A 13142-nucleotide genomic window follows, 5' to 3' on the forward strand; every position below is an offset into this window, starting at 1 on the left:
CCTTTGAAGACTATAGGGCCAAAGGAAATATCCTCCGATAACAAAGAGAAAGAAGCTTTCTGAGAAACTTCTTTGTGTTCTGTGAAATCATCTCACAGAGTTACAGCTTTCCCCTCAAGGAGCCTTTCGCTAAGACAGTTCTTGAGAATTGGCAAAGTGATATTTGGAAGCCCATAGAGGGCTGTGGTGAAAAAGTAAATATCCTCAGATGAAATCTGGAAAGAAGCTTTCTGAGAAACTACTCTGTGATGTGTGACTTCCACTCACAGAGTTACATCTGTATTTCGTGGATCTCTTTGCTAGCCTTCTTACTGTGGAATCTTAGAACAGATATTTCGGATCCCTTTGAAGACTATACGGCCAAAGGAAATTTCCTCCGATAACAAAGAGAAAGAATCTTTCTGAGAAACTTCTTTGTGTTCTGTGAAATCATGTCACAGAGTTACAGCTTTCCCCTCAGGAAGCCTTTCGTTAAGACACTTCTTGTGGAATTGGCAAAGTGGTATCTGGTAGCCCATAGAGGGCTATGGTGAAAAAGGAAATATCCTCAGATGAAATCTGGAAAGAACCTTTCTGAGAAACTGCTTAGAGATCTCGTAATTCATCTCACAGAGTTACATCTGTATTTCGTGGATCTCGTTGCTAGCCTTATTTCTGTGGAATCTGAGAACAGATATTTCGGATCCTTTAAAGACCATAGGGCCAAAGGAAATATCCTCCGATAACAAAGAGAAAGAGGATTTCTGAGAACCTTTTTTGTGTTCTGTGAAATCATCTCACAGAGTTACAGCTTTCCCCTCAAGAAGCCTTTCGCTAAGACAGTTCTTGTGGAATTGGCAAAGTGATATTTGGAAGGCCATAGAGGGCTATGGTGAAAAAGGAAATATCCTCAGATGAAATCTGGAAAGAAACTTTCTGAGAAACTGCTCTATGATGTGAGACTTCCTCTCACAGAGTTACATCTGTATTTCGTGGATCTCTTTGCTAGCCTTATTTCTGTGGAATTTGAGAACAGATATTTCGTATCCCTTTGAAGACTATAGGTCCAAAGGAAATATACTCCGAAAAAAAGAGAAAGAAGCTTTCTGAGAAACTTCTTTGTGTTCTGTGAAATCATCTCACAGAGATACAGCTTTCCACTCAAGAAGCCTTTCGCCAAGACAATTCTTGTGGAATTGGCAAAGTGATATTTGGAAGCCCATAGAGGGCTATGGTGAAAAAGCAAATATCCTCAGATCAAATCCAGAAAGAAGCTTTCTGAGAAACTGCTTAGCGTTCCGTTAATTCATCTCACAGTGTTACATCTGTATTTCGTGGATCTCTTTGCTAGCCTTATTTCTATGGAATCTGAGAACAGATATTTCGGACACCTTTGAAGACTATAGGGCCAAAGGAAATATCCTCCGATAACAAAGAGAAAGAAGCTTTCGGAGATACTTCTTTGTGTTCTGTGAAATCATCCTACAGAGTTACATCTTTCCCCTCAAGAAGCCTTTCGCTAAGACAGTTCTTGTGGAATTGGAAAAGTGATATTTGGAAGCCCATAGAGGGCTATGGTGAAAAAGGAAATATCCTCAGATGAAATGCGGAAACAAGCTTTCTGAGAAACTGCTGAGTGTTCTGTTAATTCATCTCACAGAGTTACATCTGTATTTCGTGGATCTCTTTGCTAGCCTTATTTACGTGGAATCTGAAAACAGATATTACGGATCCCTTTGAAGACTATAGGGCCAAAGGAAATATCCTCCGAAAGCAAAGAGAAAGAAGCTTTCTGAAAACTTCTTTATGTTCTGTGAAATCATCTCACGGAGTTAAAGCTTTCCCTTCAAGAAGCCTTTCGCTAAGAAAGTTCTTGTGGAATTGGCAAAGTGATATTTGGAAGCCCATATAGGGCTACGGTGAAAAAGGAAATATCCTCAGATGAAATCAGGAAAGAAGCTTTCTGAGAAACTGCTTAGGGTTCTGTTAATTCATCTCACAGTGTTACATCTGTATTTCGTGGATCTCTTTGCTAGCCTTATTTTTGTGGAATCTGAGAACAGATATTTCGTATCCCTTTGAAGACTGTAGTTCCAAAGGAAATATCCTCCGAAAAAAAGAGAAAGAAGCTTTCTGAGAATCTTCTTTGTGTTCTGTGAAATCATCTCACAGAGATACAGCTTTCCCCTCAAGAAGCCTTTCGCTAAGACAGTTCTTGTGGAATTGGCAAAGTGATATTTGGAAGCCCACAGAGGGCTATGGTGAAAAAGGAAATATCCTCAGATGAAATCTGGAAAGAAGCCTTCTGAGAAACTGCACTGTGATGTGTCACTTCCACTCACTGAGTTACATCTGTATTTCGTGGATCTCTTTGCTAGCCTTATTTCTGTGGAATCTGAGAAGAGATATTTCGGATCTCTTTGAAGACTCTAGGGCCAAAGGAAATAGCCTCCGATAACAAAGAGAAAGAAGCTTTCTGAGAAACTTCTATGTGTTCTGTGAAAACATGTCACAGAGTTCCAGCTTTCCCCTCAAGAAGCCTTTCGCTAAGACAGTTCTTGAGAATTGGCAAAGTGATATTTGGAAGCCCATAGCGGGCTATGATGAAAAAGGAAATATCCTCAGATGAAATCCGGAAAGAAGCTTTCTGAGAAACTGCTCTGTGATGTGTGACTTCCACTCACAGAGTTACATCTGCGTTTCGTGGATCTCATTGCTAGCCTTATTTCTGTGGAATCTGAGAACCGATATTTCGGATCCCTTTGATGAATATGGGGCCAAAGGAAATATCCTCCGATAACAAAGAGAAAGAAGCTTTCTGAGAAACTTCTTTGTGTTCTGTGAAATCATCTCACAGAGTTACAGCTTTCCCCTCAAGATTCCTTTCGCTAAAACAGTTCTTGTGGAATTGGCAAAGTCATATTTGGAAGCGCATAGAGGGCTAAGGTGAAAAAGGAAATATCCTCAGATGAAATCTGGAAAGAACCTTTCTGAGAAACTGCTTAGAGATCTCGTAATTCATCTCACAGAGTTACATCTGTATTTCGTGGATCTCTTTGCTAGCCTTATTTCTGTGGAATCTGAGAACACATATTTCGGATCCTTTAAAGACAACAGGGCCAAAGGAAATATCCACCGATAACAAAGAGAAAGAAATTTTCTGGGAAACTTCTTTGTGTTCTTTGAAAACATGTCACAGAGTTACAGCTTTCCCCTCAAGAAGCCTTTCGCTAAGACAGTTGTTGTGGAGTTGGCAAAGTGATATTTGGAACCCCTAGAGGGCTATGGTGAAAAAGGAAATATCCTCAGATGAAATCTGGAAAGAAGCTTTCTGAGAAACTGCTCTGTGATGTGTGACTTCCACTCACAGAGTTACATCTGTATTTCGTGGATCTCTTTGCTAGCCTTATTTCTGCGGAATCTGAGAACAGATATTTCGGATCCCTTTGAAGACTCTAGGGCTAAAGGAAATATCCTCCGATAAAAAAGAGAAAGAAGCTTTCTGAGAAACCTCTTTATGTTCTGTGAAATCATGTCACACAGTTACAGCTTTCCCCTCAGGAAGCCTTTCGCTAAGACAGTTCTTGTTGAATTGGCAAGGAGATATTTGGTAGCCCATAGAGGGCTATGGTGAAAAAGGAAATATCCTCAGATGAAATCTGGAAAGAAGCTTTCTGAGAAACTGCTGAGTTTTCCGTTAATTCATCTCACAGAGTTACATCAGTATTTCTTGGATCTCTTTGCTAGCCTTATTTCTGTGGAATCTGAAAACAGATATTTCGGATCCCTTTGAAGACTCTAGGGCCAAAGGAAATATTCTCCGATAACAAAGAGAAAGAAGCTTTCTGAGAAACTTCTTTGTGTTCTGTGAAATGATCTCAGAGAGTTACAGCATTCCTCTCAAGAAGCCTTCCGCTAAGACAGTTCTCGAGGAATTGGCAAACTGATATTTGGAAGCCCATACAGAGCTATGGAGAAAAAGGAAATATCCTCTGATGAATTCCGGAAAGAAGCTTTCTGAGAAACTGCTTAGTGTTCTCTTACTTCACCTCACAGAGTTACATCTGTATTTCGTGGATCTCTTTGCTAGCCTTATTTCTTTGGAATCTGAGAACAGATATTTCGAATCCTTTTGAAGACTCTAGGGCCAAAGGAAATATCTTTCGATAACAAAGAGAAAGTAGCTTTCTGAGAAACTTCTTTGTGTTCTGTGAAATCATGTCACAGAGTTACAACTTTCCCCTCTAGAAGTCTTTCGCTAAGACAGTTCTTGTGGAATTGGCAAAGTGATATTAGGAAGCCCATAGAGGGCTATTCTGAAAAAGGAAATATCCTCAGATGAAATCTGGAAAGAAGCTTTCTGAGAAACTGCTCTGTGATGTGTCATTTCCACTCACAGTGTTACATCTGTATTTCGTGGCTCTCTTTGCTAGCCTTTTTCCTGTGGAAACTGAGAACAGATATTTCGGATCCTTTAACGACAATAGGGCCAAAGGAAATATACACGGATAACAAAGAGAAAGAAGTTTTCTGAGAAACTGCTCTGTGATGTGTGACTTCCACTCACCGAGTTACATCTGTATTTCGTGGATCTCTTTGCTAGCCTTATTTCTGCGGAATCTGAGAACAGATATTTCGGATCCCTTAGAAGACTCTAGGGAAAAAGTAAATATCCTCCGAAAACAAAGAGAAAGAAGCTTTCTGAGAAACTTCTTTCTGTTCTCTGAAATCATCTCACAGAGTTACAGCTTTCCCCTCAAGAAGCTTTTTGCTAAGACAGTTTTTGTGGATATGGCAAAGTGATATGTGGAAGCCCTTAGAGGGCTATGTTGAAAAAGGAAATATCCTCAGATGAAATCTGGAAAGAAGCTTCCTGAAAAACTGCTTAGTGTTCTGTTAATTCATCTCACAGAGTTACATCTGTATTTCGTGGATCTCTTTGCTAGCCTTTTTTCTGTGGAATCTGAGAACAGATATTTCGGATACCTTTGAAGACTATAGGGCCAAAGGAAATATCCTCTGAAAACAAAGAGAAAGAAGCTTTCTGAGAAACTTCTTTTTGTTCTGTGAAATCATCTCAGAGAGTTACAGCTTTCCCCTCAAGAAGCCTTTCGCTAAGACAGTTTTTGTGGAATTGGCAAAGTGATATTTGGAAGCCCATAGAGGGCTATGGTGAAAAAGGAAATATCCTCCGATGAAATCTGGAAAGAAGCTTTTTGACAAACTGCTAAGTGTTCTGTTAATTCATCTCACAGAGTTACATCTGTATTTCGTGGATCTCTTTGCTAGCCTTATTTCTGTGGAATCTGAGAACAGATACTTCGGATCCCTTTGAAGACTATATGGCCAAAGGAAATATCCTCCGGTAACAAAGAGAAAGAAGCTTTCTGAGAAACTACTTTGTGTTCTGTGAAATCATCTCACAGTGTTACAGCTTTCCCCTCAAGAAGCCTTTCGCTAAGACAGTTCTTGTGGAATTGGCAAAGTGATATTTGGAAGCCCACAGAGGGCTATGGTGAAAAACGAAATATCCTCAGATGAAATCTGGAAAGAAGGGTTCTGAGAAATTTGTCTGTGATGTGTGACTTATACTCACAGAGTTCATCTGTATTTCGTGGATCTCTTTGCTAGCCTTATTTCTGTGGAATCTGAGAACAGATATTTCGGATCCCTTTGAAGACTATAGGGCCAAAGGAAATATCCTCCGATAACAAAGGGAAAGAAGGTTTCTGAGAAACTTGTTTGTATTCTGTGAAATCATCTCACAGAGTTACAGCTTTCCCCTCAAGAAGCCTTTCGCTAAGACTTTTCTTGTGAAATTGGGAAAGGATATTTGGAAGCCCATAGAGGGCTATGGTGAAAAAGGAAATATCCTCAGATGAAATCTGGAAAGAAGCTTTCTGAGAAACTGCTCTGTGATGTGTGACTTCCACTCACAGAGTTACATCTGTATTTCGTGGATCTCTTTGCTAGCCTTATTTTTGTGGAGTCTGAGAACAGATAATTCGGATCCCTTTGAAGACTATAGTGCCAAAGGAAATATCCTCCGATAACAAAGAGAAAGAAGCTTTCTGAGAAACTTGGTTGTGTTCTGTGAAATCATCTCACAGAGTTACAGCTTTCCCCTCAAGAAGCCTTTCGCTAAGACAGTTCTTGTGGAATTGGAAAAGTGATATTTGGAAGTCCATAGAGGGCTCTGGTGAAAAAGGAAATACCCTCAGATGAAATCCGGAAAGAAGCTTTCTGAGAAACTGCTTAGTGTTCTGTTAATTCATCTCACAGAGTTACATCTGTATTTCGTGGATCTCTTTGGTAGACTTTTTTCTGTGGAATCTGAGAACAGATATTTTGGATCCCTTTGAAGACTATAGTGCCAAAGGAAATATCCTCCGATAACAAAGAGAAAGAAGCTATCTCAGAAACTTGGTTGTGTTCTTTGAAATCATCTCACAGAGTTACAGCTTTCCCCTCAAGAAGCCTTTCGCTAAGACAGTTCTTGTGGAATTGGCAAAGTGATACTTGGAAGTCCATAGAGGGCTACGGTGTACATGGAAACATCCTCAGATGAAATCTGGAAAGAAGCTTTCTGAGAAACTGCTCTGTGATGTGTGACTTCCACTCACAGAGTTACATCTGTATTTCGTGGATCTCTTTGCTAGCCTTATTTTTGTGGAATCTGAGAACAGATAATTCGGATCCCTTTGAAGACTATAGTGCCAAAGGAAATATCCTCCGATAACAAAGAGAAAGAAGCTTTCTGAGAAACTTGTTTGTGTTCTGTGAAATCATCTCACAGAGTTACAGCTTTCCCCTCAAGAAGCCTTTCTCTAAGACAGATCTTGTGTAATTGGCAAAGTGATATTTGGAAGCCCATAGAGGGCTATGGTGAAAAAGGAAATATCCTCAGATGAAATCCGGAAAGAAGCTTTCTGAGAAACTGCTTAGTGTTCTGTTAATTCATCTCACAGAGTTACATCTGTATTTCGTGGATCTCTTTGCTAGCCTTATTTCTGTGGATCTGAGAACAGATATTTCGGATCGCTTTGCAGACTAGAGGGCCAAAGGAAATATCCTCCGATAACAAAGTGAAAGAATGTTTCTGAGAAACTTCTTTGTATTCTGTGAAATCATCTCACAGAGTTACAGCTTTCCCCTCAAGAAGCCTTTCGCTAAGACTTTTCTTGTGAAATTGGGAAAGTGATATTTAGAAGCCCATAGAGGGCTATGGTGAAAAAGGAAATATCCTCAGATGAAATCTGCAAAGAAGCTTTCTGAGAAACTGCTCTGTGATGTGTGACTTCCACTCACAGAGTTACATCTGTATTTCGTGGATCTCTTTCCTAGCCTTATTTTTGTGGAATCTGAGAACAGATAATTCGGATCCCTTTGAAGACTATAGGGCCAAGGGAAATATCCTCCGATAACAAAGAGAAAGAAGCTTTCTGAGAAACTTCTTTGGGTTCTGTGAAATCATCTCACAGAGTTACAGCTTTCGCCTCAAGAAGCCTTTCGCTAAGACTTTTCTTGTGAAATTGGGAAAGTGATATTTGGAAGCCCTTAGAGGGCTATGGTGAAAAAGGAAATATACTCAGATGAAATCTGGAAAGAAGCTTTCTCAGAAACTGGTCTGTGATGTGTGACTTCCACTCACAGAGTTACATCTGTATTTCGTGGATCTCTTTGCTAGCCTTATTTTTGTGGAATCTGAGAACAGATAATTCGGATCCCTTTGAAGACTATAGTGCCAAAGGAAATATCCTCCGATAACAAAGAGAAAGAAGCTTTCTGAGAAACTTCTTTGTGTTCTGTGAAATCATCTCACAGAGTTACAGCTTTCCCCTAAAGAAGCCTTTCGCTAAGACAGTTCTTGTGGAATTGGCAAAGTGATATTTGGAACCCCTAGAGGGCTATGGTGAAAAAGGAAATATCCTCAGATGAAATCCGGAAAGAAGCTTTCTGAGAAACTGCTTAGTGTTCTGTTAATTCAACTCACAGAGTTACATCTGTATTTCGTGGATCTCTTTGCTAGCCTTATTTCTATGGATCTGAGAACAGATATTTCGGATCCCTTTGAAGACTATAGGTCTAAAGGAAATATCCTTCGATAACAAAGTGAAAGAATGTTACTGAGAAACTTCTTTGTATTCTGTGAAATCATCTCACAGAGTTACAGCTTTCCCCTCAAGAAGCCTTTCGCTAAGACTTTTCTTGTGAAATTGGGAAAGTGATATTTAGAAGCCCATAGAGGGCTATGGGGAAAAAGGAAATATCCTCAGATGAAATCTGGAAAGAAGCTTTCTGAGAAACTGCTCTGTGATGTGTGACTTCCACTCACAGACTTACATCTGTATTTCGTGGATCTCTTTCCTAGCCTTATTTTTGTGGAATCTGAGAACAGATAATTCGGATCCCTTTGAAGACTATAGGGCCAAGGGAAATATCCTCCGATAACAAAGAGAAAGAAGCTTTCTGAGAAACTTCTTTGTGTTCTGTGAAATTATCTCACAGAGTTACAGCTTTCGCCTCAAGAAGCCTTTCGCTAAGACTTTTCTTGAGAAATTGGGAAAGTGATATTTGGAAGCCCATATAGGGCTATGCTGAAAAAGGAAATATCCTCAGATGAAATCTGGAAAGAAGCTTTCTGAGAAACTGTTCTGTGATGTGTGACTTCCACTCACAGAGTTACATCTGTATTTCGTGGATCTCTTTGCTAGCCTTATTTTTGTGGAATCTGAGAACAGATAATTCGGATCCCTTTGAAGACTATAGTGCCAAAGGAAATATCCTCCTATAACAAAGAGAAAGAAGCTTTCTGAGAAACTTGTTTGTGTTCTGTGAAGTCATCTCACAGAGTTACAGCTTTCCCCTCAAGAAGCCTTTCGCTAAGACAGTTGTTGTGGAATTGGCAAAGTGATATTCGAAAGCCCATAGAGGGCTATGGTGAAAAAGGAAATATACTCAGATGAAATCCGGAAAGAAGCTTTCTGAGAAACTGCTTAGTGTTCCGTTAATTCATCTCACAGAGTTACATCTGTATTTCGTGGATTTCTTTGCTATCCTTATTTCTGTGGAATCTGACAACAGATATTTCGGCTCCCTTTGAAGACTATAGAGCCAAAGGAAATATCCTCCGATAACAAATAGAAAGAAGCTTTCTGAGAAACTTCTTTGTGTTCTGTGAAATCATCTCACCGAGTTACAGCTTTCCCCTCAAGAAGCCTTTCGCTAAGACAGTTCTTGTGGAATTGGCAAAGTGATACTTGGAAGCCCATAGAGGGCTACGGTGAAAAAGGAAATATCCTCAGATGAAATCCGGGAAGAAGCTTTCTGAGAAAGTGCTCTGTGATGTGTGACTTCCACTCACAGAGTTACATCTGTATTTCGTGGATCTCTTTGCTAGCCTTATTTCTGTGGAATCTGAGAAGAGATATTTCGGCTCCCTTTGAAGACTATTGGGCCAAAGGAAATATCCTCCGATAACAAAGAGAAAGAAGCTTTCTGAGAAACTTCTTTGTGTTCTGTGAAATCACCTCAGAGAGTTACAGCTTTCCCCTCAAGAAGCCTTTCGCTAAGACAGTTCTTGTGGAATTTGCAGAGTGATATTTGGAAGCCCATAGAGGGCTATGGTGAAAAAGGAAATATCCTCAGATGAAATCCGGAAAGAAGCTTTCTGAGCAACTGCTTAGTGTTCTGTTAATTCATCTCACGGAGTTATATCTGTATTTCGTGGATCTCTTTGCTAGCCTTATTTCTGTGGAATCTGAGAACAGATATTTCAGATCCCTTTGAGGACTCTAGGGCCAAAGGAAATATCCTCTGATAACAAAGAGAAAGAAGCTTTCTGAGAAACTTCTTTGTATTCTGTGAAATCATCTCACAGAGTTACAGCTTTCCCCTCAAGAAGCCTTTCGCTAAGACAGTTCTTGTGCATTTGGCAAAGTGATATTTGGAAGCCCATAGAGGGCTAAGGTGAAAAAGGAAATATCCTCAGATGAAATCCGGAAAGAAGCTTTCTGAGAAACTGCTTAGTGTTCTGTTAATTCATCTCACAGAGTTACATCTGTATTTCCTGGATCTCTTTGCTATCCTTATTTCTGTGGAATCTGACAACAGATATTTCGGATCCCTTTGAAGACTATTGGGCCAAAGGAAATATCCTCCGATAACAAAGAGAAAGAAGCCTTCTGAGAAACTTCTTTTTGTTCTGTGAAATCACCTCAGAGAGTTACAGCTTTCCCCTCAAGAAGCCTTTCGCTAAGACAGTTCTTGTGGAATTTGCAGAGTGATATTTGGAAGCCCATAGAGGGCTATGGTGAAAAAGGAAATATCCTCAGATGAAGTCCCGAAAGAAGCTTTCTAAGAAACTGCTTAGTGTTCTGTTAATTCATCTCACGGAGTTATATCTGTATTTCGTGGATCTCTTTGCTAGCCTTATTTCTGTGGAATCTGAGAACAGATATTTCAGATCCCTTTGAGGACTGTAGGGCCAAAGGAAATATCCTCTGATAACAAAGAGACAGAAGCTTTCTGAGAAACTTCTTTGTGTTCTATGAAATCATCTCACAGAGTTACAGCTTTCCCCTAAAGAAGCCTTTCGCTAAGACTTTTCTTGTGAAATTGGGAAAGTGATATTTGGAAGCCCATAGAGGGCTATGGTGAAAAAGGAAATATCCTCAGATGAAATATGGAAAGAAGCTTTCTGAGAAACTGCTCTGCGATGTGTGACTTCCACTCACAGAGTTACATCTGTATTTCGTGTATCTCTTTGCTAGCCTTATTTTTGTGGAATCTGAGAACAGATATTTCGGATCCCTTTGAAGACTATAGGGCTAAGGGTAATATCCTCCGACAATAAAGAGAAAGAAGCTTTCTGAAAAACTTCTTTGTGTTCTGTGAAATCATCTCACAGAGTTACAGCTTTCGCCTCTAGAAGCCTTTTGCTAAGACTTTTCTTGTGAAATTGGGAAAGTGATATTTGGAAGCATTTAGAGGGCTATGGTGAAAAAGGAAATAGCCTCAGATGAAATCTGGAAAGAAGCTTTCTGAGCAACTGCTCTGTGATGTGAGACTTCCACTCACAGAGTTACATCTGTATTTCGGGGATCTCTTTGCTAGCCTTATTTCTGTGGAATCTGAGAAGAGATATTTCGGCTCCCTTTGAAGACTCTAGGGCCAAAGGAAATATCCTCCGATAACAAAGAGAAAGAAGCTTTCTGAGAAACTTCTTTGTGTTCTGTGAAATCACCTCAGAGAGTTACAGCTTTCCCCTCAAGAAGCCTTTCGATAAGACAGTTCTTGTGGAATTGGCAAAGTGATATTTGAAAGCCCATAGAGGGCTATGGTGAAAAAGGAAATATCCTCCGATGAAATCTGGAAAGAAGCTTTCTGACAAACTGCTTAGTGTTCGGTTAATTCATCTCACAGAGTTACATATGTATTTCGTGGATCTCTTTGCTAACCTTATTTCTGTGGAATTTGAGAACAGATATTTCGGATCCCTTTGAAGACTATAGGGCCAAAGGAAATATCCTCCGATAACAAAGTGAAAGAAGGTTTCTGAGAAACTTCTTTGTATTCTGTGAAATCATCTCACAGAGTTACAGCTTTCCCCTCAAGAAGCCTTTCGCTAAGACTTTTCTTGTGAAATTGGGAAAGTGATATTTGGAAGCCCATAGAGGGCTATGGTGAAAAAGGAAATATCCTCAGATGAAATCTGGAAAGAAGCTTTCTTAGAAACTGCTCTGTGATGTGTGACTTCCACTCACAGAGTTACATCTGTATTTCGTGGATCTCTTTGCTAGCCTTATTTTTGTGGAATCTGAGAACAGATAATTCGGATCCCCTTGAAGACTATAGTGCCAAAGGAAATATCCTCCGATAACAAAGAGAAAGAAGCTTTCTGAGAAACTTGTTTGTGTTCTGTGAAATCATCTCACAGAGTTACAGCTTTCCCCTCAAGAAGCCTTTCGCTAAGACAGATCTTGTGGAATTGGCAAAGTGATATTTGGAAGCCCATAGAGGGCTATGGTGAAAAAGGAAATATCCTCAGATGAAATCCAGAAAGAAGCTTTCTGAGAAACTGCTTAGTGTTCTCTTAATTCATCTCACAGAGTTACCTCTGTATTTCGTGGATCTCTTTGCTAGCCTTATTTCTGTGGATCTGAGAACAGATATTTCGGATCCCTTTGAAGACTATAGGGCCAAAGGAAATATCCTCCGATAACAAAGTGAAAGAATGTTTCTGAGAAACTTCTTTGTATTCTGTGAAATCATCTCACAGAGTTACAGCTTTCCCCTCAAGAAGCCTTTCGCTAAGACTTTTCTTGTGAAATTGGGAAAGTGATATTTGGAACCCATAGAGGGCTATGGTGAAAAAGGAAATATCCTCAGATGAAATCTGGAAAGAAGCTTTCTGAGAAACTGCTCTGCGATGTGTGACTTCCACTCACAGAGTTACATCTGTATTTCATGTATCTCTTTGCTAGCCTTATTTTTGTGGAATCTGAGAACAGATAATTCGGATCCCTTTGAAGACTATAGGGCCAAGGGTAATATCCTCCGACAATAAAGAGAAAGAAGCTTTCTGAGAAACTTCTTTGTGTTTTGTGAAATCATCTCACCGAGTTACAGCTTTCGCCTCAAGAAGCCTTTTGCTAAGACTTTTCTTGTGAAATTGGGAAAGTGATATTTGGAAGCACTTAGAGGGCTATGGTGAAAAAGGAAATAGCCTCAGATGAAATCTGGAAAGAAGCTTTCTGAGAAACTGCTCTGTGATGTGAGACTTCCACTCACAGAGTTTCATCTGTATTTCGTGGATCTCTTTGCTAGCCTTATTTTTGTGGAATCTGAGAACAGATAATTCGGATCCCCTTGAAGACTATAGTGCCAAAGGAAATATCCTCCGATAACAAAGAGAAAGAAGCTTTCGGAGAAACTTGTTTGTGTTCTGTGAAATCATCTCACAGAGCTACAGCTTTCCCCTCAAGAAGCCTTTCGCTAAGACAGTTCTTGTGGATTTGGCAAAGTGATATTTGGAAGCCCATAGAGGGCTATGGTGAAAAAGGAAATATCCTCAGATGAAGTCTGGAAAGAAGCTTTCTGAGAAACTGCTTAGTGTTCGGTTAATTCATCTCACAGTTACATCTGTATTTCGTGGATCTCTT

This window comes from Macaca fascicularis, chromosome X, assembly GCF_037993035.2.
Source record: "Macaca fascicularis isolate 582-1 chromosome X, T2T-MFA8v1.1".
Lineage (NCBI taxonomy): Eukaryota > Metazoa > Chordata > Mammalia > Primates > Cercopithecidae > Macaca > Macaca fascicularis.